This window comes from Vicugna pacos, chromosome 25 (assembly GCF_048564905.1).
Source record: "Vicugna pacos chromosome 25, VicPac4, whole genome shotgun sequence".
Taxonomy (NCBI): domain Eukaryota; kingdom Metazoa; phylum Chordata; class Mammalia; order Artiodactyla; family Camelidae; genus Vicugna; species Vicugna pacos.
The window spans coordinates 10,892,777-10,918,562 of record NC_133011.1 but is presented as its reverse complement, the minus strand read 5'-3'; the positions used below and the strand labels follow the sequence as shown (position 1 = coordinate 10,918,562).

At 43.0% G+C, this 25,786-nt stretch overlaps 1 protein-coding gene across 10 annotated transcripts in view; it reads left to right on the top strand.

The window, feature by feature from the left end:
- NCALD (neurocalcin delta) overlaps positions 1-25,786 on the top strand; it is a 365,895-nt gene that overhangs the window by 172,772 nt on the left and 167,337 nt on the right. For 8 of the 10 annotated variants that reach the window (XM_072949553.1, XM_072949554.1, XM_072949561.1 and 5 more), the window contains exon 3: positions 19,034-19,083. The exons of 1 other annotated variant lie outside the window; for it this stretch is intronic. The gene's annotated coding sequence lies outside the window, so the exon portion shown is untranslated. Of the gene's footprint in view, positions 1-8,347; positions 8,368-19,033; positions 19,084-25,786 lie in introns of those variants that run through there. One more of the 10 variants, XM_072949559.1, reaches the window with a different exon arrangement.

Below are 25,786 nucleotides of genomic sequence, written 5' to 3'. Positions count from 1 at the left end.
CACTCGCTCTAGCCATTCCTTTCTGAGCTCTTCTTCCTCTGGTGGCCACTAAACGTTCTCAGGGTTCTCTCTCATGCTGTATTTTTTATCTCACTTACTACCCTCTCCCTGAACAGTCACTATGTATCCATGGCTTTAATTTCCATCTGTCTGCTAAAGACTTCCATTCTGTGTCCAACCAGACCTCTCTAAACATCTTCCCTTAATAGTCTCCTTGTCTTCAGTTTTGCAGTCCTCCAGCACTTAACTCACATTACAGTTGATATGATCTTTCTAAAACATAATCATATATTTTCCAGCTTAGAACTCTTCAAAGGACTCCTGATGATCACAAGATAAAGGCCAGCATTCTTAACTTGGTTTCCAAGACTGATTGTTACCTGGTCAGGTCCTACAGTTTCAGCCTCAGTTCCATCTCTTTTTTTCTTATGTCATTTTCTCTAGCCATAGTGAAGGTCTTTCAGTATCTCTGTCCACCTCGTGTGCACCTCAGTGCCTTTGCACCTCAGTGCTTTTGCACAGCCTCTGTTCTTCTACACTTTTCTGTCCAGCTCCTTTTCATTCTTCAGGTATTAAACTGAGAATGTTGTCTGGGAAGCCTTCTTTGACTTTACTAGTCTTTTTAAAATGCCTTATATATATCTCCTACCTAATGCTTGCAGTGATGTATTGCTATTGTTTGTTTAATTGTCTGTCTCTCTGCCTATACTAGATATCTCTTAAGGGCGAGGACCATGTAGGTCTAGCTCATAAACTGCATCCCCTGAGACCAGCATGATCACTGGCACATAATGGGAACTAAGTAACTATTTATTAAATATTAAGTGACTATTGTATAAAGCATCATAGGTTACAAATTGCCCCATTTCCAAAATAAGACCCCTCCAGAATTCAATGCTCTTTTGTCCTTAATGGATCACCGTGTAAGAAGGTAAACTGGAGATATATCTTTGCTACTAGTATTCAAGACATTGGGGAATAAATGAAAATGAAAAGAAGACTTTGATCCTCTCTTTTCTAGAAATTCTGATGCCCTATTACCTCGGTCACTCGTACCCCTAGGTGGGTGTGGATCAGAGGTGCTGAGGAGACAACAGCGGATGAGGCAGGAGGGGTTCTAGAGGGTGTTTCTAAGTGCTTTGTGCCCTCAGAAAAAGGAGAGTGAAGCTTTTTTCCAAACTGAATGAAGGAAGTGGCTGCCATACCCTTTGGCCTCTATTCACACCTCTTCAAACAGTAAAATCGTTGCCTCCTCGGAGACAGATTCTCTGGAGATGGGCAGCTTTGCAAGCAGGGATTGAAGGCAGTGGACTAACCTTGGCCATCATAGAACTTGTCCTCCACATCAAAACCCACCAGCATCTGTTTTCAGCGGCAGCAGTAGATGCAGTGTTGGAGGTGCCGGCTTCATGGTGTCAGCTCGGGCATTTTTACGTAAACGTGCTTAGCTCACGTTCTTCTCCACAGTCCCTGCGCTTTAGTTTCCTTTTTATCAACCTCTTCATCCTCACGGGGATAGTTTGGTCGACCACCCACAGTGGCCAGGGGCCAGCAGTGGCTGCTGCAGTCATTACAGAGTTGACGTTCTCAGTGAGATCTCTGTTACTCTGTTAGCTTCTTCTCATGTTCCTTTGAATCACTTGTCATGGCTTGTAATTATACACTCATTTATGTGACTCTTTGTTTGCAATCTGCTCTGTTTCCTGCTTTAACCCCTGCCTCGCCCACCCTCCACCATTGTAAGGTTCATGAGGACAAAGACTCTCTATTCTGTTTGCCACTTGATTCCCAGAGCCTAGCGTGATGCCTGGCACATAGTAAAGGCTCAGTAAATGCTCGTGTAGAACATCTCTGGCTGAGTGAATGTCACAATAGGAAGGCTCGTGGGCAGCTCCCTGGATCACTGAGGCTCTCCAGAGAGTCCCGCTCAGCTGACCTCGGGTGGAAAGGTTTCCCGTCAGAGGAGTGAGGAAGGGTAGGAAGGCCTCTCAGCAGACCTCGCGCTGAGCACGGACCTCGCCCTGATGGTCCCACAGGCATTTCACTTGTTGTGTCTCAGTTGTTCCCACACCTCAGCCCCCACTGAAAGAAAAGGCTCCAAGCCTGGGATTTGAAAGAAAATTTAACGAAGGGATTGTTTATAGAGGTGTGGGCAGGACAGGGGGACCAGCAGGCTGCTGGAGCACCTGAGGCCCAGCTCACTCTGGGGCCTGAAGGTGACTGCGGGAGCTGGTGAGCCCTGGCGGTGTGGAAATGGGCAGGGGAGTGCTTGCGGAGGGATGCAGGCACTGTCAGAAGCACAGTGTGAGGCAGGAAGGGCAAGAGGAAGAAATACCCAGTTCTCTCCTCCTTCCTTTTGACCTCCTGCTGAGCCTCCAATCAGCACAGCTCAACAGGAAGCCAGGAAGCAAGGGATCTCAGTGATGTGATCTGCAGAGTCAGCCTCCCGGGGTGCAGAAGGCAGGGGTTGGACCTGGGGGTGGGGGACAGGAGAGAAGCTAGTGTGTGCCATTATTTTTGGTAAGTGATTCTCTCTTTAAGTAGAGAGAGGTTGCTTGTGATCATCTTTATTCTGCCCACTCCCACTCCAATCTATTATGGCACCCAATGTTTCTTGACTTCACTTTACAGCATCTGTTTGTCTTTCTGCTTCTCTGATACTCTACTATTGTATGTCTACTATTCTTTATATGTCTTGCATTTAAACTCTTCCAGAGAAAACTGATGGTGTTGTCCTCTGGTATTGGGTGGGGTGCTCACAGGGCAGCCTGTGAAGACTGTCCCTGGGTCACGCACCTGTCTCTGCTTCAATTAGCTGCAAAGCAGGGCGGCCTGTGATAGAAAAATCTCTCAAAAATCGTTACGGGTTGCAGATTCCTCAGAGGAAGCAGTCTGACTGGAAGCCACCTTTCATGTCTAGTACATCGTCACTGCCAAGGTGACCATCCTCCCGAATGAAGGCTAATGATATCAACGTTGGGCTGCTGGGAGGGACCACTAATGCTCACCGTCAGAATCTGCAGGCACAGGACGAGCTGCGTCTGTCAACTGGATTCACCAAGTGTGCCTAGTGTTGGTGTCTCCTCCTGTGTGGGGCCGCTTCAGCCCCCTCCCCTGCTCTGGGATCAGCCGGGGCAGCTGTTGTGCCCCAGATGCTGTGCTCAGAGTCTGGTTCATGAGCTGATGTTGTTCTGCTTCTTAATCAGAATAACTATTCATTTGTCTTCATACAGAGTGAGGATTCTGTCAGTGAGGTTCCTGGTAAGAGGGACAGGGCGTGATGCTTTTTAGCCATAATCAGCGCTGCAAAACCTCCCGCAAATAGGAAATGAGTGTTTTCTAGCATTTTGGATTATGTTGAAAGTTGAATTTATGAAAAATGGCAGCAGTTGTTTGTCAGTGAAGTTCCAGCATGGCAGCCTTGATTGGTGGCCGGGGCGCTCCTCTCTTTGAGTGCTTATTCCTCCCTCGTGTGGAGTCTCTTCCGAGCCACCCTGTTCAAGAACAGAACCAGCGGGGCAACCCAGCTACTTGTCCATTCCAGACCGTTTCTCAGTGTCAGAACTCTCCACAGTGCTGTTTCTCTGCACACGCCCTTTCCTACCCCTGAGAAATTCTTTCGAGTTTCTGCTCAAATGCCCCTTCCCATGAGACAGTGCTCTGCAGTCAGGCTACTTGCACTTCTATCTAGTCCAGCCTCTCATCAGGGATCCTGCTTTCTTCCTTTGTAAACTGGGCTGGTAAGTGGGTGAGGTTGCATATTACAGGGGTTCAGTGTCTATGCATCAGCGCCAGATTGCCTGATTGCCAATGCTGGCTCAACTACCTGCCAGCTGTCAGACCTTGAGAAAGTTAATGAGCCTCTCAGGGCCTCAGTTTCTTCATCTGTAAGATGAAAGTGATAAGATCTGTACGGATTTGTTGTGAGGATTAAATGAATGCATTAAAGAAAAAGCTCTTAGAACAATGCCCCGTCCATGTTAACCTTGACTGACTGTTGAACTTTATTATTTTCTATCTCATTGAGTTGTAAGGATAAGTTAGGTAAGACTTGTAAAGCAGTGAAATTATGGCTGACCCAAAGTCAGTTCTCAGTAAATGATGATGGTAGTCGTTATGGTACATTTTCTTATTATACTCCAACATGCCAGGGAGAGCTTGTCCATCCCCCGTGTTCCCATAGTATGGTGACTGTACCTCTAGTAGCGTTTTTCACACTGTATTGTCATTGTTTGGATTCTGTCTTATGTGTTGGGCTCTGAGGTTTTTATAGATATGAGTAGGTGATGAATAAATGTTTGAGATTGGTTAAAATAAAAAACTATCTTAGCTCAGCAAGGTTTTTGGCCCCAAGATTGATGCTGATAGCTTGTTAGTGACGGTCTTTGTTCAATAAGAGGTCTAAAGCAGATCGGTTTAGACTTCTGGTTTTGGCAAAAAACAGACTCACAGACGTAGAAAACAAACTTATGGTTACCAGAGGGGAAGGCTGAAGGGAGGGATAAGTGGCAGTTCAGGATTTGAGGATACTAACTACTATGCATAAAATAGATAAACAACAAGGTCCTACTGTGTAGCACAGGGATACCTTGTAATGGTCTATAATGGAAAAGAATATGAAAAAGAATATATATATATGTATAACTGAATCACTATACTGTAAACCAGAAATTAACACAACATTGTAAACCGACTATACTTCAATAAAAAAAAAATTTAAAAATAAAATGGTACCTAGATCTGCTCAAAAAAAACCCCAGAAAACCAAGACTTCTGGTTTTGGGTGCACCTGCCTCCCTTCATCAGCTCACGTGATTTAGCAAGTGCAGAATCAGACCGTGAATTCTAGTGCCGAGACAGGTCTTTCCCTGTTCCATATGTAAGCTCTATACAATGTTTGAAATGAATGATATTAAGTGAGACTTGGGGCCTCCCCTTTTCTCTCCCCTTTATGCAAAACATTTGCGTGGTTTCAAATGGAGCTTTCATACCTTTGACTCAAAGTGGAATTCTACCACCATGAAGCATTGTTTGCTGTGAAAAGCAGCCTCGTCCAACAGATGACTCATTCAGGTGATGGCTGAGTACATTCCCTCCCCAAGCTTGTGACTTGAGATGTTTGGGGGATAAAAGAAAAAGAAAATACATAACGATTTATCACTTCCTGTTTTTGGTTTCCCTTAAGTACGAAGAAGTATATCCTTTTCTAACTTGAAGCCGTTTGACTTGTATTTGTGATATATTGATGACTGTAAAAGGGTGACATCAAACAGTGATTTACTGCAGAAACTGCTATAGTTACGGCTGACAGTGTGCTTTCAGTCAGCACCCTGCATCAACCTGTCATCCTGCTCCCTTGTAAATATCTGTGCAGGTGCATGCGCATGACAAGTGCACCATGAAATGCCCCGTGTGAGCATCTGCTTGTCATATTAGCTGGAAGGATGCACAGATGTCATTTTTGCAGTCTGAGTCAGAAGTTTTTTTTATGCATCAGAATAATCATAAACATTAGCTTGTATAGATAATGGAATGAATGAATGTTATGTTAGATTTCTAATGAAAGAGAAGCATAAACTGCTTTTGAGGTTTAAAGTGTATTATAACCCAGACTGCAGAGGGAAATTTATCTAATCAAATTGCTCTATTGTATTTGTTATTTGAGAGTAGGTTAAAATCTTAAAGGTGTTGTTTTTGTCAGTGAAAGTTTGGTATTTCCCCTCGTCTTAAAAAAACACTTTTAAGCATCTGTAAATAAGATTTGTGATATTTTATCTTAAAATATCTTACAGTGTTGGAAGTGGGCTCTGTTCAGAAGCCTCGGGATCCATCCAAATGTGTTCTCTGTAGCAGTAGGGATTGGGCTGTTTTGTGTGATGTGCCTTTAACTTAAAGACCTTTCAGCTTTCTTCCCTGTTTTCCATCCAGCAGCCGACCGACTGGGTTCGTGAATTTTATCCAGTGTATTGTAATGCTTTACAGTAGCTCTTGTCCAAACCTAGAGCTTGTCTCCTTCTGGGTGTGGATGGCCTGTTGGCTTCGCAGCTGTGTTCATCGTCCTGTTTGCCCCAGACCAGCTGTGCCTACTGCTGGTTGCTCAGGCTCGGTGGGAGACAAAGGCTGTCACGCTGAAGGTGGAACAGACGCTGGGGCTTACCATCTAGTGCTGTTTAGTATGTTTGTGTTTGGTTTATATTTTTGATTTCTGTACGTTATGATGTTTTGACACCTTAAAACCCTTCTGGCAGGGGAGAGGTTGCCCTGCCCGGTTAGCCAGTTCTCAGATAGCAAAGGGCTCAGCGGGATCATACTTCTGATGTGAAAACTAATCAGCCCAGAGCTTTTCCTCCTCCTCCATCTGGCACATTCGCACCATGCCAGTATTTTCTCTGCCCTCAATCACCCCAGGGCCTGCTACCATGCAACGAGACCACCCCTATGGCCCAAAGCCCTGCCAACGGGAATTATCGAACTAGCCAGTCTTAAAACTGGTTACTCTGCATTGCCCTGCCCTTCCCATGGAAACCTCGGTAAAGACTCTGGCCTGGACTTCCCCCTCACTCCTGCTTCCTGCCTCCGACCGCCCTGGCTTCCCCAGGTGGCCCTACAGGCCCTGTGCCCCTCCTGTTTCTAGGACCAGAGACTATAATAAATGTTTGTTTTCCGGAGCCTCTCTGATGTCTCCTTTTGTGGCCACACCTGACTGACCATCCACACAGAAGGACACAGTTTGTGTTTAACGGTTAGTGTTGACATTTGATGAGGGCGTGTCAGGTTATTTAAAACGGATCATCCTTCTGCTTCCAAACGCATTTCCTCTGACAGATGATGGATCACTGATTGTGATACGTTTCCATCCAGACGTGTCACTAAATTTCCTGGGTTCATTTCAACGCTTATCCTGTCTTATCGGCAGGAAGTTCTCCTTGATATCTAACCCAGTCCCCTCCTGTTGCTACCCACCCAAGGCAACTGACTTTCCCCGGATCTCCGCCTTAATAATTAATTTTCTAAAAGTATTTGAGATTCATCTCAACGTGCCGAGTCCAGAACATTCTTCCAGGTACTCCTCTCAAAATTACAAATGAAACAAAATCTGCTGTGCCCAAGATGTGTGTTAAGTGTTCAAAGAGCACAACTTCAGCCTTGAGAAGAATGTTAAGAGATGAAAAAATAGCAATAATTGCATGCTGACCACCACTCTCCTGAAAGCTTCTTCGATGCACTGGGTCGGCTCCCAGAGAATTGGACCTTATTTTACAGTACGATGAGGAAAGTACCCACAGGTTTTAAAGTAAAACTGACCTGGGATTGTACCGGCCGCTGTCACTTACTATCAGTCTGATCATGAGGTCGTTATTTCACTTTTCTGAATCTCAGTTTCAGCATCGGTAAAATCCAGCGGCATTATCAAATGGAAGCTGCCTGGAGAATGGCAGGGACTCCGCAAGGTTGGTTTCTCTCTGCCAGGTTCGTTAGTGCAGTGAGACGGTCATGTTACAGGTTGGTAAATATACTAAATGTAATTATTACAAAATGTCATTAATGAAATCAGGCTTTGGAGCTGCTCAGACAGGGCTGAGCAGAAGTTGGTTTTTTTTTTTTTTTTAACTACGAAGAAGAAGGGATTCGCTAAAGCTAGTTTTTCTGACAACCAGAATGGTGATGAGGAGAAAAGTTAAGCTACTTAAAGCTTTTAGAAACTCCTATTTGCAAATAAAGAGAAAGAATTAATTAAAAACAGTCATTATCTAAGTCACTGAAAGGGCTGGGGAGACAATCTACCTAGTAACGCCTGCCACTGGTTCCTGTGTGACTTACAAAGGCGGGTCTGGTTAAAACTGATCTGCAGTTCAGACATCTCCTCAGTTAAGATGTGCTTTCCTTTGAATCCATTGGATCTCTCTGATACTGAAATATGGATCACTGAGTCCAGGTAAATAGCTGTCCTTCATCACCAAGCCTGTGGGAAAGACCTTCATTGGCTTATACTCATTTATAATTTACACCTCGGCTGCACTCCTCTCCCCTAGCCCTTAATTCATTCACTGAACAATTATTAACAGCCAGTCAGTGACCAGGCATGCAATTGCAGAAGAATTTTCCGTCTGGCCTCAGGGTACAGAGATAAAGCTTGCCTTCTCTAATGATGAAAACGTGCTTTTTCCTGCTACATGGGCATCCCAGTCAGACTCCCTGGTAGATACCAGGTTTAACTAGGTGTACAATAATGTCATTGCTTGCACGTTAATACTCCATCCTTTGAATGAATAAGGACAAGGCAAGAGTTTATCGTTTGACTTCTTGAGGTGAAGACAGAGATGACCCAGCCCTTTGGCAAGGCCAGACAAACGCTGGTGATCACAGGTAATCACCGGGGGTCTGTGGGGCGTGTGCATGTGCTCAGCACAAGTCGATCTGACTTCAGCTTCAGGCTTGAGGATGCACCGTAGGTCATTATTGTTATTTAGACATTTTCAGGATGCAGTTACTTGTTGCATGTTTTTATTGCCACTTGCAAATTTTACCATTATTTCTTTACTTGTTCAGCAAAGAAATTACTATTAAGAAATAGTTAGAAATGACAAGGCTGAGCTGGATTATTTGCCTGCCCATCCTGTTGCTACAATTTTGATCTTCACAATATCATCCAAATACGTGTAACATTAAAGCTACCAAGGCCTGTCGTCAAGGTCACCAGTGACCTTCGTGCTGCTAACTTGGACAGTCAGTTCTCAGTGCTCATCCTACGGGGCTTGTCAACAGCATTTGACGCCATCAATCATTCCTTTCCTCTAGTTCTTTATTTTTCTTTACCATTTTAATCACTTGTTTTCTGTTGTGGATGCTAAACTCTACTTTTATGCTGGATCCATCAAGATCTTATCGAACCACATGGTTTCATGAAAAGAACATTTTAACATCATAGTTAAACTTAATTTTCTGTCTTTTGTTTATTAAGTGATGCTATTATGTATAACTCTGTCCCCCTAGGTTGATCCTCAGGAAATGTTTGCTAAATTTGAAAGTGACTGTGGAAACTGGGCTTTTGGAATATTCTTCTATCCTCTACTTTATCATTACGTCTTAATTCTTTAGAACTAAGTGCCTATTTATTAACGCTCACCACTGGTTTGTGTGATTTACAAAAGCCTGCCTTGTTAAAACTCGTCTGTATTCTAGGCATCTCATCAGTTAAGATGTGCTTTCCTCTTTATCTATTTTAATATTTTTACCTTGTAGTTTTCATAACCTTTTGTTTCATTGTTAGTTTTTTCTCTTTGATGTAGAATCCACTCCTTTGTCTTAACCGTCTTTAACTATTCCCACTTATTTCTCTAGTTCATCTGCTTCCATATCTCCTTGTTTCTTCTTGGGATCTTTAAGTTGAGACTTCTTGGACATACTTGTTTTTAAATACGTAGTCTCTTACTTTTAAAATGTTTTCCTTCTCCCCATCCAGCTTGCCCCACTGTTCTTGCGGTGAGAGCCCCACTTATTTTAGCTTTGCCTAAGTCTCAGGAGGATGGGCCAAGTTGATTCTTATCTTCTCCTTGTGTATTTAAATCTTATCTCTTCTTTTTAGCGGCAGCTTATAAAGCCTATTTTGGTCTCCAAAGTTTAAAAACCTGACAAACAGGCATGATTCTCATTCCTGTCTCAACCAAGACACTGGAGACCGCCATCTGATTGTGCCGCTTCTTTACTCCCCTTTGCCTCTCAGCCGTGTGTCATGGTGCTCTCTCTCATCACCTAGGGAACCCGCTCTGAGAAAGCTCCCTCCAGGCATCCGCTTGTCCCTGTAGCACTTAGCTTCCTCAGCCCCTGCCTCCCCCAGCTCTCTGCCCTCGCCAGTTCCACGGCTCCCTTTTCTCTCCTGCTCCTCTTTCCCCTTTTGGACTGATCTATGGGCTTCTCCTCCTCTGCATCCGCTCTGGTCCTTCTGCCTCCCCAGGGCCCTGCCCTTGCCCCTCTGGCTCTTCATTATGCATAGTCTTCCTGGGGGACCTCGCCTACTCATATTCCTTTAACTACAGCCACGATTTTGTGCTGTTTCCTCTGCCTTAAATGTTCCCCTTTCTTGCCCTCTCCTTTTCATCCCTCAAAACCCATCTTAGTTATTTCTCCCTCCAGTAGGGCTTTTTTCAGTCCTTGTGCTGGACCACCCTCCCCTCCTCCCACTCCCCCCCGCTGCTGTAGCCCTTGTTGGCACCACGATCATACCACTAGCACAGTGTAATGAAGTTATCTGTGATCTCCTTAGGGGGAGGAGCGGTGACTATTTTTGTATCCTTGTGCCTAATCCAGAACTCAGGAGCTTTCTTTGAGGCCTGTCTCTGAATGAGACATAATCCTCTTTATCAGCTAACTGAGATTGCATTTCAGCTCAAGAAAAATTTGTAAAAATGATGCTTCAGATCACATTTTCTCTCATGAACTTTCTGTGGATCTCTGACAGGCCCGCCATTTGCAAACTAATCCCCGTGTCCCACTGCCTGGGTCTGTCAAGGCAACTGCATACATTTATGTGGCCAAACTGGTTTGACTTAACCATCACCTACATGCCCATGACGCCTAACTCACTTCCTGTAGCCCCTGCTGCCGTCCTGCACTGATTGTCTCTGCGCATCCTACCCCTTGTGTGCAAGTGTTTCCTGTCCTCCTGGTACAGGATTTCTAGCGCCTTGAGGTCTCCAACCCCAAGGACGTGTCGTTCAGGGCTGATGCGGCGAGAGCTACTTTCTAACTCCTCATTTGGATGTGGTGTGTAGGTTGGGGGAGGGGAGCAAAGGGGCGCTGATGAGGTGAGCGTAGAAAAGAAGCGGCAGAATGAAAAGGTGGTTGTATCAGTTTCCTATAGGTGCTGTAACGAAACACCACAAACCTGGAGACTTCAAGCCACACAAATTTATTCTCTTGTAGTTTTGAAGGTCTGAAGTCTGAAATCAGGTTCAGTGGGCTAAAGTCAAAGTGTCAGCGAGGCCAGGTCCTTGCAGAGGCTCAGAGGGGAGGATCTGTTTCCTTGCCATTTTCAGCTTCTAGAGGCTGCCTGCGTTCCTTGGCTGTGGGCTGCACCCCTTCCATCTGCTTCCAGCTGCAGCTGGAAGCAGGATGTGGTGCAGGGTGCCAGAGGCAGGAGCTCTGGAAACCTCCTGATCAAATGGTAGGTAGGGTGCAGCAAGGATCCTTTCATGGCAAATGTTTATCAAGAAAAAGATGCTATGTGCTCTCAGTAGAAGAGGCTCGGGCTGTGGCGAGTGACATATATGAGTTCACACCCATGGCTGCAGCTGTCTGCTCCCCAGCCTCGGTTCCCTCCTATGTAAAATAAGAACCACAGTGCCTCCTTTTTAGGGCTGGCGTGTAAGTAAAGGGATAATGTACGTGAAGTGTTCTGCATGGGGACTGGGACCTGCTGGCCCCACAAATGACAGGAGCCTGCTATAAGGACGATGAAAGCGATGGCAACAGACAAACAAAAAAGGAAAGAAAGAAAGAGGAGAAAAAAGAAATAAGGGGAAAAGGAAGGCAACTGATCGTCACTGGAGGCATCTGTTACCAGATATGGTCACGCACGTTCCTGTTTCTTGCCGTATAATGTTTGCGACTATTCTACAGCTCAGGACATAGAGTCACACACGGTTCACCTGAGTCCCCGCCTCGAGCTCTTTCTGCTCCCCTGCTCCACCCCCTTGGCATTTCTCTGGTAGAGTTTCTGACTTCAGATGCATACACCCATTCGGGGTGCTTTAGGGCCACCAGCATGACCCAGCCAGCCTGGTGGACAAGGGCCTGAGGGCCTGGCCCACATCTAAGGGAGGAGCTTGGCTTCTTACTCAGACCTCGAGTAACAGAGTTGCTCCAGGTCATCCACCGGATTCTCATGTAAAGTCCAAATAACCATTGGGCAGCAAACAGCCTTTGCACCTTGGGGTGGACCTTCGCTTGCTCACTGATCCCTGGCCTACAGATAGTACTGAATCTGCTGTGGGCCAGCTACCCTGAGGCCCGCAAAGGAAGTCAGTGGGATGATCCAGGCTGACCTCAGGCTCAGCGGTGCTGGGGATACAGCCTTCTGATTATCTGACACTGATAAGGAGCTTCTAGTTCCGAAGGCAAAGTCACTGGCAAAACCCCCAAAAAAGGAGTTGTACAAGCTTTGCAATAGAAACAAAAGCTGCCAGACCAGCCATGTCACCACTTCCCTAAAGAGGAGAAGTTGAGGTCATGACTGCAGAGGGACACCATCGCCCACACCCTGACGCACACTCGCTGGTGCTGATGGAGGATGATTTATTTGGACGCGGCTGTTTTGATGACTATTTCAGGGAGATGTTGTGGAGCCAAGACTCTATAAAACTCCAGTGGGTGCCCATTGCTAACTCGTCCTAGCTCCCTGTGTTCCCTGTGGGAGGGGGCACGTTTTGATGAGTCAGGATCAAGGGACCCGAGCTCTCCTGACTTATTAAATCAGGAGCATGGTCTCTTTTCTGCCTCCTGTTTGGGGTGACGTGGGAGGAAGAGGAGCCTCTGATCAGGAGAACAGGGCAGACTTGGAGGACGGGAAAGCACAGGATCCACCGAACTTGGATGCTTAAGGCCCTACCCTGGGGCTCACATGAGCGTGTTTTTGTAAGATTTTCAAAAGAAAGAGATTTTGGTTAAGAACACTGTCTCCCTCCACTGCGATTGCCTTTACCCTCACATGGAGGGGTGTTGGCACAGCCAGAGGCATTTGAGGGGATCAGTCTAAGGGGAAGATGAGTCGGGGTTGATATTGTTTGGGTTTAATAAGATATATTTATGTGATTTCCAGTCACTCCATGTATACATGTCATCTGGAAGGTTAATTACTAAAAATATTATTATGCTAAGCTATTTTTCAGTTATTAAAATTTGTAATTTCTATAGTTCTCTTTTCATTCTAAAAATATTCCCATTTATATTTACTTCTGTATTCATAATTTGTATTTTTTTTAAAAGAGGCCTCTAATTTCATAAGCCCAGACACCGCAAATCTGGATCTGCCCTCCGACCCCCAGGAAAATACCTCTTCCACCCCCTCCCTTCTTCCTTCCTTCCCTTCCTTCTCCTTTTTTTCTTCTTCCTCTCCTCCTCCTCCTTCTTTTAGAGGCTGTGGTTTTTACAATACTTACCTGACTTTCTGATTTCTTGTTCCTGTTTCACAGTCTGATAGAATCAAAGGGGAGGCATTTCATGTAATGACAGATTAAAGAAGATTTTGTAGAGTGGCTTGACAACCCAGCCACCATGTGAAATGCTATTCCCATGAAAGAGTGTGTCCTGAGTCCTGAACTGCCAACTCAGACACACCTTCTGGACAATCTGTCTCCTGAACGGTCTGACTTCTGCTCTCCGTTCTAGCTCATCCTCTACCCTCCTCTGAGGACACCCTGCACGCCTGCCCTTTGAACTCAGGCCTTCAGGACACATTTCTTCCCACAGCACTGGGTGTTTGAATTTAATATTCTTTGCTTGGTTCCTCTTTATTCTTCTTTTACTAAGAATGCTGACAAACTAAATTGCCAGGTCTCTCAAGCCCAAGTAAGTAAAAGTTGCATGTTAATATTTGGGGATAAGTTGCAAGAGACGGCCGCAGTGAAAACTGCAAGAAATAAAGTCTGGAAAGTAAACAAAGAGACAGGTAGAAATAACAAAAAACTCCTCCTGAAAGTGAATAAACAGGAAAAGAATGAAGCACAGAAAACTAAAATAATAATAGAGAAATTGTTAATATGTAACAGTAATAATCCTGAGTCTGCAATACAGGCCCATTTCCTTTAGGGGCAAACAGGTGCTTACATCTCGCAGTGCCTGAGGGCAGCATTGCGGAATCACCGACGTTCAGGTACTTAGCGTGGGCACTTGATACAAAGTGCTGAAAATTTGAAAAATTCTCATCCCACGAGGTATATAAAGTTTTCCTTTTTACAGGGTCTCTGTGCTACAGGAGGCTCACCTCATTCTCCAGGAATGTTGATCAAACAAGATGGTATTTTATTAAATTGATGGAATTCGGGGGAAGTGTAGCAAGGTGTGTAAGTTTTGGAGTCTGACAAGCCTGGTGATAAATCCTGGTTCTTCCACTTGATTAGCTATGAGACCTTCTGAGCTTCATTTTCCTCATATAAAATGAGGGTCCTCATCTCCACCTCGTAAGATCTTGGAGCCATTGTCCATTTCTTAGTTTATTTCTGTCAGGGATTCATAGAGCAGTTGTTGTGTGAGGCTTTTTGCAGAATCATTTTCCAGTTGGTTCGTGGCTTGTCCTTCTGTTTGCAGCCCAGGCAGGTCTCCAGTGTTGGAAGAGTACAGCTCTTTGTCAGCTGTTTTGGTATTAAATAGACATGAAAATAATTGTTAAATGTTTTCCTTCTTGTTTTGTTTTTAGATTTGCTTTCTTTGAGAGTAATAAGAGAAAAAAATTGCACTTATGGAAATAATAGGAAAATAAAATTACACCCAGAATAAAGCCCAAACTCCCACCCAGCCCTGCCCACCTCCGTCGGCTCTCCGGTGCCCTGCTGCCCCCCTACTCACTACCCAGACCCTTTTCCAGCTCTCGGCCTTTGCATGAGCTGTGCCCTCTGCTTAGACTGCCCTCCTCTGAAACCCTTCACTTCTCTTCTCCACTTAGAAGACAGCTCCCCTGAGTCTGTCACCTGACGTGGGCCCTTCTCTGTTAGTCTCTGACTTGGGTGCAGCTTCTCTGACCATCACCTGTGCACAGGGCGCACTTGTACTGATGCTTATGTTAACCTGTGTTCCATCTGTTTCCCCCTTTACACTGGCTGCTCTGTGAGGGCAGGGGCTTCACCTTACTTGCTCCACACTCTTTGTGTCCTGCACGGAGCCTGGCACATTCAGGTCCTCACATATTTTCTGAGTGACTGATAATGAATAAATTGTGGAAAGGTAAAATGAGGTGGTAGAAAGAGGTGGTGGGTGACAGGATGGCAGGGTGAGGACCAATAGTTGAGGGTAAATAAACTGGCTGGGATCTGGCACTTGGTGGGCAGTTTCTACAAACTAGCAATAGTCAGCAGGAAAGAGGAAGCCAGAGGGGAGGACAGGGAAATGTCTGTTCCGAAGGAAGAGACTTTGGAACCACATGTTCTAGGAGCCCATCTCAGCAATTCTCAGTGGGAACCCAACTGTCCTAATTTCCTTGCATGACACAGGGGTTATTGTTTTTTATTTTGTCATAACATGCTTTCTGAATTTAAGACCAGCTCTGAGAAAGAAGTGAGAAAAATATCTATTCCTCACAACTAGAGTCTCAGAATTGTGGCATCAGAGCGATTATAGCATGTGAAGGAAGCTCAGGAGGAGCACCGAGCCCAGGTGAGGCTGTGCTGTGCTGTGAGTAGCCGGGGCAATGCAATGGTCCTTTTAGGGAAACCAGAATCCTTTTAAATCTGCTTCCTCTGTTCTTAACATCCATGTTTCCCAAAGTGGAAAGAACTAGATTAATTCTTACTTAAGTACTCAGTCTAAAAGTAGGAAATAAGACAATGGAGTGCTTTAAAATATTTGTATTAAACAATTGTGTAAAATAGAGTCGTGTTGACTGCAATGATCGTCAGACCTGGCCTTCACCCCAGCAGGATTCATGGCTTTTTACTTCGGACCGATGAATGGACTGCCATGGACACAGCTCTCTGGTTGTGATGGTAGCTGTGTTTATAAATGGTCAGCTGTGCTGTGAATATATTTAGCTTATGCTAAATGCCCCTGAGAACATGAATGTCATCTGTTTCCAGTCTGATTGTGTTTTGGAGCGAGGCACATTTTTTTCCAGATGAATAAATTTTAAGACTTTTCCACTTCTAGAGTAAAGATAGGGTTGGATTCTGAAATTCAAATGACCAGACTAAATGAATCAGATTAAAATGAAATGTAAAAAGCTCTTTGATTCTATTTACAAATACTTGTCAGAATATACTGCTCAGTGAAAATGCCATGTTTGGGATAAAAAATTAGACACCAACACTGAGATCAGAAACCAATTCATTCATTGTTAGCATGAATGGATAGTATTGCTGACCTGTAGGACAGTTAGAAATGAAGGTTAAATGATGTTGGTAACTGTACAGTGTCTTCATATAACATTTAAACTTTTCAAAGCAGTTTTTATCCAAATGTTCTCAGACTTTCATATCATAAACCTTGAAATTTGTGTATGCAAACCACAATATACACAGTGACTATTTTAAACACTATCACCATTAAAAAAGCATTCACTTCCGCCTTCTGAAAGAGCTAATTTGGCTAGCTGTATTTATTTGTTCATAAACCTAAACTTCCTGATGGAGATCTTAAAGCAAAAGTGAGAACCAACTTGAAATGGATGTCAGAGGGGCTTTAGAGGGCTCACACAATGTCTCTGTGGGTAGAGACCTAGTGTTGGTAAGTGACTGCCCCAGAGTTAGCCCACTGCTGACTAACGGTCACACTGGGGTCAGACCCAGAATCCTGACTTCCACTCATGTGTTCTTTCTGCCTTATCCCCTCTTCTCCTGGAAATGATCATTTGAATTAGCAAGATATGCCTGTAATCTACAAACTTTCTCTTATGTGTCTGTTTCAATGAAAGCAGAGACAATAGCGTATACACTTTCTGGATTATTTACGCCTGCCCTCCCAAATGTCCTTGCCCCTCCCACCCCACCTCCATCATTTTCTTATCAATCTCTGAGAAAAAATAGATAAGATAGGCTGTTTCAATGTTCTTCTGTGAGTAGATCAATGAAATGGCACAGAGAACAGACAGAACTCTGACACCTCTCATGTGATGTCCTCTTCTCCTGGTCTCATGCCGCTTAGATGCCAGCGGCAGGCTCACTTTTTAATGACTTGTCCGCTCTGACACTAGAGAAAGCCTCTGGAGCCCTGCGTTGGGTCAGCTCTGGTAAACTGTTTATTTATTCACCATGCCATTTTAACCAAGCATCTGTGTTTTGTTTTCAGTAAAACCTGAAAGTTTGAAACAGAATTAACTATATGTATTTTAAAATGTAAAACACTGAATCCACTTTGACTTGATTCTACATCTTAACAATGAAAAAGCCTAAAATACCACTTTTCAAATTTTCTTTTTTTTTATTGACGTATAGTTGGTTTTCAGTGTTACTTCATCTCTGGTGTACAGCATAGTGATTCAGTTATACACACACATATATATATACTCTTTTTCACATTCTTTTTTATCATAGGTTACTCAAAGATATTGAATATAGTTCCCTGTGCTATACAGTAGTACCTGGTTGTTTATCTATTTTATATATAGTAGTTAGTATCTGCAAATCCCAAACTCCTAATTTATCCTCCCTGCCCCCTTTCCCCACTGGTAACCGTAAGTTTGTTTTCTGTGTCTGTGAGCCTGTTTCTTTTTTGCAAATAGTTCATTTGTGTCTTTTTTTTTTTTTTTTTGGTTTCCACATATAAGTGATATCATATGATATTTGTCTTTCTCCTTCTGGCTTGCTTCACTTAGAATGACAATCTCCAGGTCCATCTATGTTGCTGCAAATGACATTATCAATTTTCAAATTGCAATGTGCTTGTTTGTCAACAAAGTAACTGTGATATAAAGGAAAATGTACAAAAACCATTTCACAGGTTTTCTTCTAGTTAAAAAAAAATCATACTTGAAAGATTACATTTTATAAGCCAAAATTCATATCTTTTAAATATCTGTATTATTAAAATGTACAAGTTATTTTGAGTAAGAAAAAAACTAAGACTGTGTCTTAGATCAGAATTCTCATATTGCCAGAATTAAAAATAGTATAGCAATTATTTGTGGAACATCCAAAAGTTCAGTATTGCTGAGGTCCTTACCACTGAAATATACTGCCTCTATCTATGTTCAAAAGGACAAATTTATTAACTGGTAAAGTTCTGAGTTCATCTTTAACTGTATTCAGTTCTCTGTTAAATGCTTGGAGGAATATGAGTCTTTGGTATATTAACTGAGATGCATTTTGCAATGATTGTACATCATCAGATACATAGAAATTGGTGGAATATTACATTTTTTTCCTAACATGTCATTTGGAACACATTTTCTTCTTGAATTATTACAATTGAATTTTTTTAGAAAAAAGGGAAGATTTTTAGAAACTCAATTGAAAATTTCTTGGTTTTTATTCCTAATAACAGTAACACTCTGATATTTAAGAATTAAATGATATGAGTTGGAATTTTTTTTTAAACAGATCTCCCAAGAGGGCTTTGACCCTGTTGATAGTTTTGAAACTGTATTAGATAGGCTAATTAGATCGTCTAGACTAGTGCTCCCAGAGGTTCTAAAATACACATGTTCTCAAAGAGAGGTTATAAAAACCAGAAGCAGAATCTGAGAGACCACGCCCATCTCTGTGTCCATTGGCTGTGGGATTCAGTAGATCACACCCCCGTTCTCCAAGCCTTCTCAGTCAGACCCTCTGAGCCAGGCTCCTCTCAGGCTATCTCTGATACAGCCCGCTCCCAGGCTGACCCCTTTGATCATTCCTTTCTTCTGAACTGTGACTATACCCAATACATCATTCCCACTTATTCACCTATTTTTTTTATGGTTTCTTATTGTTGCATTATGGCACTGTGTCTGCTCATTCTTTTTGGAAAATATCTAAAGTTTGGTGTATCTAAAAAGAGGTTAATTTGATGCTTGCTCTGAACTGAAAAATGAAGACCCATGTTCTTGACTATCCCTATCCCTTCCCTTGGATCTATATCCTCTTCCAAGGAGTTTGTAACTATCAGTCAGAGTCAATGTCAGACTGCCCGTCGTGTCACCCTGCCTTCTTCTCTAGGCCTGTCCTTTTTGGAGAGTCCCGCCTCTACCCCACCTGTACTCCCTTTCCCAAAATGTGTTATTGACAAGTAAAGCCAAGTCATGGGGAGCCTCACAGAGCTCTGCCACTGAAATACGTGGGGATACGTGACCTTGAAAGCATCCTGTAAGACATTTGCTTTCAGCATGGTTATTTTGCCTGTTTTCTTTTAGATCATCTCAGCTTTGGTCCCTTGGAACCACCCACCGGAGATACTCATAAAGTAAGCATACATTTTAAATTCTCTTTTCAGTCATCTGTAAATGGAAATCTCGGTTTTGCACAATGGTTTTCACCAGAGACAGTTTCATTCAAATATTTTATCAGTGAATAGTAGTGTAATAAATGGGAATTTCATATATAGGAAAGATAATAGCTCCCTCTCTAAAATTTGTGAAAAGGAAAATAGAAATGAAATAAATAAGGCACTGCCTGGCACTCTTGACTATCACCTGTAGCACAGAGAAGTATATTTGCAGCCACCGAGTGAAGTGGCTTTTATGTACTGTCTTCATCCCAGGCAGCTGCCAGAGTCCTCTCAAGGGGCACGTTACAACAGCTTCTTCTTCCCTTTTAAACTGGGCCACAGCCCAAGATGTATCTCAAATGGCATTAAGCCCCAATTAACATCTAGCAGAGTTTAGCACCTAATGGGCACTTAATAGAAATTTGTTGGAGAATGAATGGGTGGATTAATTAATTCATCAATTTTATGCTCTGCGAGACCCTCACCAGTGTGAGGCAATATGGTACACTGGTTAGTGCCCCAAATCTGGAGCCAGATGCTTGTGTTCAGTGCCTGGCTCTGCCACTTACTAGCTACATGACTTTGGGCACAGGTCCAAACCTTTCAGTGCCTCAGTTTTTCTGTCCATAAAATGGGTTTAGTAACACTACCTATGTTGTTATTGTTATGAGGTGATTACAGGCATTAAGTGAGTGAATATTTACAAAATACTTGAAATAATGACTGGTACATAGTAATTTCTGTAAAATGTTTGTTGAATAAATTAAAATACATTAAGCATGTAGGGATATTCCAAGGTCCCATATTAGAGACTGAAAAACTGGTTTGGTCTAGAAGCAGTGACTCTCCAGTAGCAATACATGCACCTAGCATCCAAATCTTGGTTTCAATACTGTTTCTCAATAAAAACTACCAGAGAAATGGCTGATTGAGGATGGGGACAAGAAATATGCAAAATGAACCTGGAATATCTCACAGTGCCAGAAAATAAGGAACTACTAGAGGAAAAAAGATAAAACTTAAAACAAATAATCTCATAATGGTGAGTGTGACATCATGTGTGTAGAGAGGATGCAGGAGCCAACTGAAAATGCTACCCACTGACAAAGCTGGAACCATTCGAGCAACAAAATATAGTATTGAGATTAACACAAATCTGAGAAAATAAGTATCTATTCTAATAAAAGTATATGATTGGATAAATACATGAGGAAAATTGACAAATCTCTTATGCAGAAGAATTCCAAATAATGTATGTAGATACTCCACTTTTCAGGCAGTAAAGCATGATTCCAGATGGCGGCTGCACAGATTTTTTTCTTCCAAAGTATATAGTATGGAAAGGGAGTAAATTAAAAAAAAAAAGGAATTTACAACAGAGAAACCTGACAACATTACCTTAAGCTGAGTAATCGAGGTTAACCTCCACAGTGGTATGTCGTATTGATGGTAGGCATCCTTCACATGATGTGATGAGGATGGCACTTGACCTCTGTGGTCTTCCTCCCAAACATATTACCCCAGTCTAATCATGAGAAAAACATAAGATAAATTTCAGTAGAGATGCATCCGGACCAGTCCTCTTCACAACTGTCAAGGTTATCAAAAACAAGGGAAGTCTGAGAAAGTGTCACAACCAAGAGAAGCCTACAGACACTTGATGATTAACTGTGAGGTAATAATTTGGATGGGAACCTGGAACAGAAAAAGGACATTATGTAAAGACTTAAGGAAATCTGAATAAAGTATGGAGTCTGGTTAATAACAATGTGTCAATATTTGTTAATTAATTGTGAAAAAGTTACCATCCTAATATAAGATATAATAATAGTGGAAAATCGGAGTGGGGTATACAAGAACTCTGTACTAGCTTCACAGTAATTCTGCAAATCTGAAACTGTTCAAAAATAAAAAAATTATTTAAAAGAGTAATGAAGTATGCCCAATAGAAAATGGTTTGAAGGTATGCTCTCCAATTTTCAAGTACCAAAATAATAGTATTTTGAAAATGTTGAACTGAATTAATTTATGTTTTGAGACTCTTATGTAGATAATTACATTCTGCATTAAGGTTTTGAATTGGATAAAGGTGTACACATCTGTAAAGCATTCTGCTATGTTTCTGCTGTCCTCAAATGGAGGAAGAAAATGGCACTGGCAGCACAAACGGTTTTTGCGAGAATAATTGTTGTTGGAGTTCAAAGTGGATTATCACATGTGCATTAGTTACATATTGCAGCATAACAAATTACTACAAATCTAGTGGCTTAAAACAACATTTAATGATTATCCCACGGTTTCTGTGGCTCAGGAGTCTGGGTGTAACTTAGCTGGGTCTTCCGCTTCGGGTCTCATAATGGCATAATCAAGATGTTTGCTGGGCTGTGTTCCTTTCTGGAGGTCGGGTTTTTTCCTTCTAAGTTCATGAGGTTGTTGGAATTCATTTGAGGTTGTAGGACTGAGGTCCCCTTGTTTTCTTGCTGTCACCTGGGCTGCTCTTATCTCCCAAGTACCACTCATGATTCCTTGTCATGTGGCTGTTTGTCTCTCATAGGCTCTGTCACAACATGGTGGCTGACTTCAAAGCCAGTAGGAGAGTCTCTGGCTCCAGTCTGCTAGGACAGAGTCTTACATACTGTAACCTAATCAAGGGAGTGACTCTCCCCTATGGCTTTGCTCTGCTCCATTGGCTAGGAGCAAGTCACAGTCTGTGCCTGCACTCAGGGGAGGGCACGACTCACTGGGCAGTCACCTCAGGGTATGTCCACTGCAACAGGAGAGTTTTGAAACAGACACAGGCAGCTGGGCGTATAGGAGCAAACTAAGGAAGAGAAGAACAAATCAGAAATGCTTGCTTCTTGCCTTCAAGCAAACTACATCTCGAAGTAACTAAGAAAGTTTCATCCCCTCACCCACAAACAAATACACAATATTATGTTTGACTTTGAGGAATATCTTTAAACTTTGAGGAATGAAATATTTGGAGATAGCTCCTAAATATATCACCATTTTTCTGATTAGGGTCTTTTTTTTTTTTTTAAGCAGTGAAGAAATTTGCACGAAAATATATTCTCAACTCAGTGGCAACAGCATTTATGTACTTTAAGAACTCTCATTTAATAATGTTCACATAATAAGATCTCACTTTCAACATTCATGATAATTTTTTTCATCTTTGAGACTTTAGTTCTTTAATATTTATGTTTTAAAATTTTGTCTGCTAATAATAATAGGATGATACAGTTTAAGTTATAATTTTTACATTTTACATGGTCCTTAGAAATTTGTATATTTTAAATGTATTAAATATCTATTTCCACTGATTTCTTTTTATGGGTTTTGAATCATTTTCTTATAAAATATAAAATGTGGAAATTCTGCTATTGTTATTTTACTCCAGGATTGTAATCACCACCTGGATTTTCAGAAACTCAATTTTCTTTTTTCTGATTGCTCCTTGTAACACCAAAATGTCCCAGAAATTCTACCATTTAGTCATTGGAACAACATTTGCCAAGTTGCTGCTTGCACCTGGAGACAAGGCACAGCATCCTTTGTTAGATCCTGCGTCTAAGTTGTGGGTTTGGATAATGTGATCACTGTCTGTGCGTCTCCATGGAGGTTAATGCGAACCTATTAGCAGATTGAACCAGAGACCTTTTGCTGTTTACACCTCAGATTTGCCGCCACCTTGAAGAAAACAGGTAACTTATGGCAACAAGGCTCATTAGCAGCCAAGTTGACATGAAAAGAAAAAATATATTGCAGTAATTCAATTCATTCTTTCTCAAAGGAGAAATGATTTCTTGTGGATCCTCCTCCCCCACCCTTCACTCTTTTTTCAAGTCTCTCTCTACCTGTATTTTTCTTTTTCTGCTCACTCACAACTAAGCCTTAAGCTGTAGCTGTTCCTCTTATGCCAAGGGGTACAGCAGGTTGTGACTCAGAATGGTGAGGACATAACCACATGTAGCCATTGGTGAAATAACTCATTTAGCAAATAAAGGTCAGAGCTTGCTTGCTTTCTTCCTTCCTTGGGGTTGTTTTCTTTGTAGGAATTAATAAAGGGATCTTTTTTATTTAAAATGAGTTAGAGTAAACAGAAGTAACCTTTCCTGCTTGTGAAGGAAGTATTAAGTGAAAGCCATTTGTCTGTGGCTGGAAGGTCACAGGATAAAGCGATTCTTTATGAGAGCTGACTCCAGGGGAAGGTCTGAGAATCTGCCAGTGTTGTTGGCCTGTGGTGATCATCATCAGATCTCTTCTCTGGTGTTAGAGGGGGTTAGACTTGCCTAATGGTTCCATCAGATTTATTCTCCATGTGTCTTAATATATAAATCTGATCATTTCTCCTATTACTGAAATTCTAGATTTATTTATAGTATGTTTAGAGCAACCATTAGATCCTTTTATCAAAAGATCTGGGTTTAATTTGAAGAAGTATATTTTCTAAAGAGTATCTCTGTACATTTTATCTGTCTTCAGATTTCATTTCTAGGCCATCCTAACATCATTCTGCATCATGGTGATCAAATCCAAGCTGATTTTCCTTGTTCGGGAGTACTGAGGTGGCAGCTGGTTGAGGTCCTCTGGGTCTTCTTTTGGCATAAGACAGTCATTCATCATCTCGCTTCCTTTGCTGCTGTTCTTGGTACCTCAAGCCCCAGTGATGCCGGCGTCACCTCCTCCCACACTGAGCTCTCCTCCTGAGTTTCCTATTACACATGTATTCCGAGCTTGGTCATTCCTGTCTTGCCTTATTCACCCATTGTTTGCTATTGATACTTTTTCTCTCCAAAGAGGCTATTAGCTCTTTGAGAGCAAGAATTCTCCTCTCTTGTCTCTTGTGCCTTCGCAACGCTCAGGGTCATTAGCACTCAGTGCCCACCTGCCTCCATGCCCTGTACCTCCAAGTCTTATGCTTGATCAAAACAGTGTTTCCTCCTATCAAGAGAATTATGTACCTTCCATTTGCCTCACCCTGTGCTGAGGGCCACAGAGGGAGTCAGCCAGACAAAACCATCACCCCTTTCTTCAGAACCTCCCATCCTCCTCTCAGGACCACTGTGCCATTCTCAGGTCCCAGGCTCCTTTCTAGGCATTTCTCCTGTGACTCATTCTCCAAGACCCTGATCTCAGTTGAGTATTATAACCAAGCAGGACCCTATGGGGCCTTCCAGGGACAGACCCCTCCCCCATATCCTCCACTTTAGTTCCTCCCTGACGTACCCAGGTAACAGTATCTGATGCACATTTCCTGAGTTGTTTTACGCATGCTAAAACCCCCACCCAGTGGAAGACATTAACTACTTGACGATCATGAGCACATGGCCCCCAGGGCTACTGGAACCTAAGGACTGATAATGTTAATTTATGTGACACCGCCCTGTTAGCTCACCATCAACCAGTCAGAGAACTGTGCACGAGCTGATCACGTACCCCAGGAAGCCCCTGCCTCACCTGGCCTTTCCAAATGCTTTGCTGAAACCCATCAGGGAGTTTGGGCTTTTTTGAGCACTAGCTGTCCGGGACTCCTTGTATGGTACCTTACAGTACACGCTGCACTTTCCTTCACTGCAGCCTGGTGTCAGCAGATTGGCTTTACTGCGCATGGGTGAGCAGACCCAAGTTTGGTAGCAGTATGATCCCTTCTAGGGAAACCATGTTCTAATAGAGAAATCCCGAAAATCAGAATGACTTTGAGGTCTGAAGTAATGCACCTCCAGTGGTGAAATTCTCGGTGCTGTGAGAAACAACAGTGGACATATTTTTAACCCATCCTTGCCTGTCCTCTGCTAAGTGACACCACACAGGAGAATGCCTACTCTGCTTGCTCATAGGTGTGCCCTCCCTAGGGACTATGAAAAGAGTGGAAACGTTGATGTCTGTCCTTGTAGTGTAAATAGCCTGGCCAGGGCGCTGGAGCACGTGTGCCATTTAAGAGCATCTCTAATCACATGGTCCTGGCTTCCAGTCTCAGTTTTTCTGCTTATCAGCTGTGTGGCTTTGCACACATTTCTGAAGTTTTCTGGGCCTCATTTCCTTCATCTCTGACCCCAGGATAACAAAGCCTAAAGATGTCATGAAAATTCAGTGAGCTAATTTGTGGGTCATTCTTGGCCCATAGTAGGACGCATGACATGTGTGACCTCAGGAATAATAACTGGAGCAAGGGAGGCTTGTAAGTCCAAGCACAGCAGTTTGGAGGTCCGAGGCCGAGAGAAGGTACGTAGAGCAAGGCAATTGCGGTGGCGGTGGAGGAGGGTGGGAGACCTTCCTAGGAAGGACCTCCTCGCCTCATAGGAGAACATGCATGGCAACCAGTATCTGTGCTTGCTTAGCCAAGGGTACCTAGTCCCCTGATCAGCTGGCCTGCAGGGGCATTTCTGGTGTGGAAGCAGTCTGCCAGGGAGTGGGAATAGTGTGACATACACATTGTTACCTTAGAGCAGAGGGGTGAGTGTAGCTTGACCCTCTCTCAGAATTGTTTTCGAGTCTCTCTCCTCCACTGGACTGTGTGGTCCTCAAAGCTAGGGCTGACAGTTTATCCCTGTTTTCTCCAGACCACTGTCAGGAGTACACGCTCAGTGCTCGATTATTGGTAGAATGATTGAAAGGATAGAATATTCTGGAGTTTTGCTGCAACTGCCACTTCTAACAACACAAGTGATCATATAAA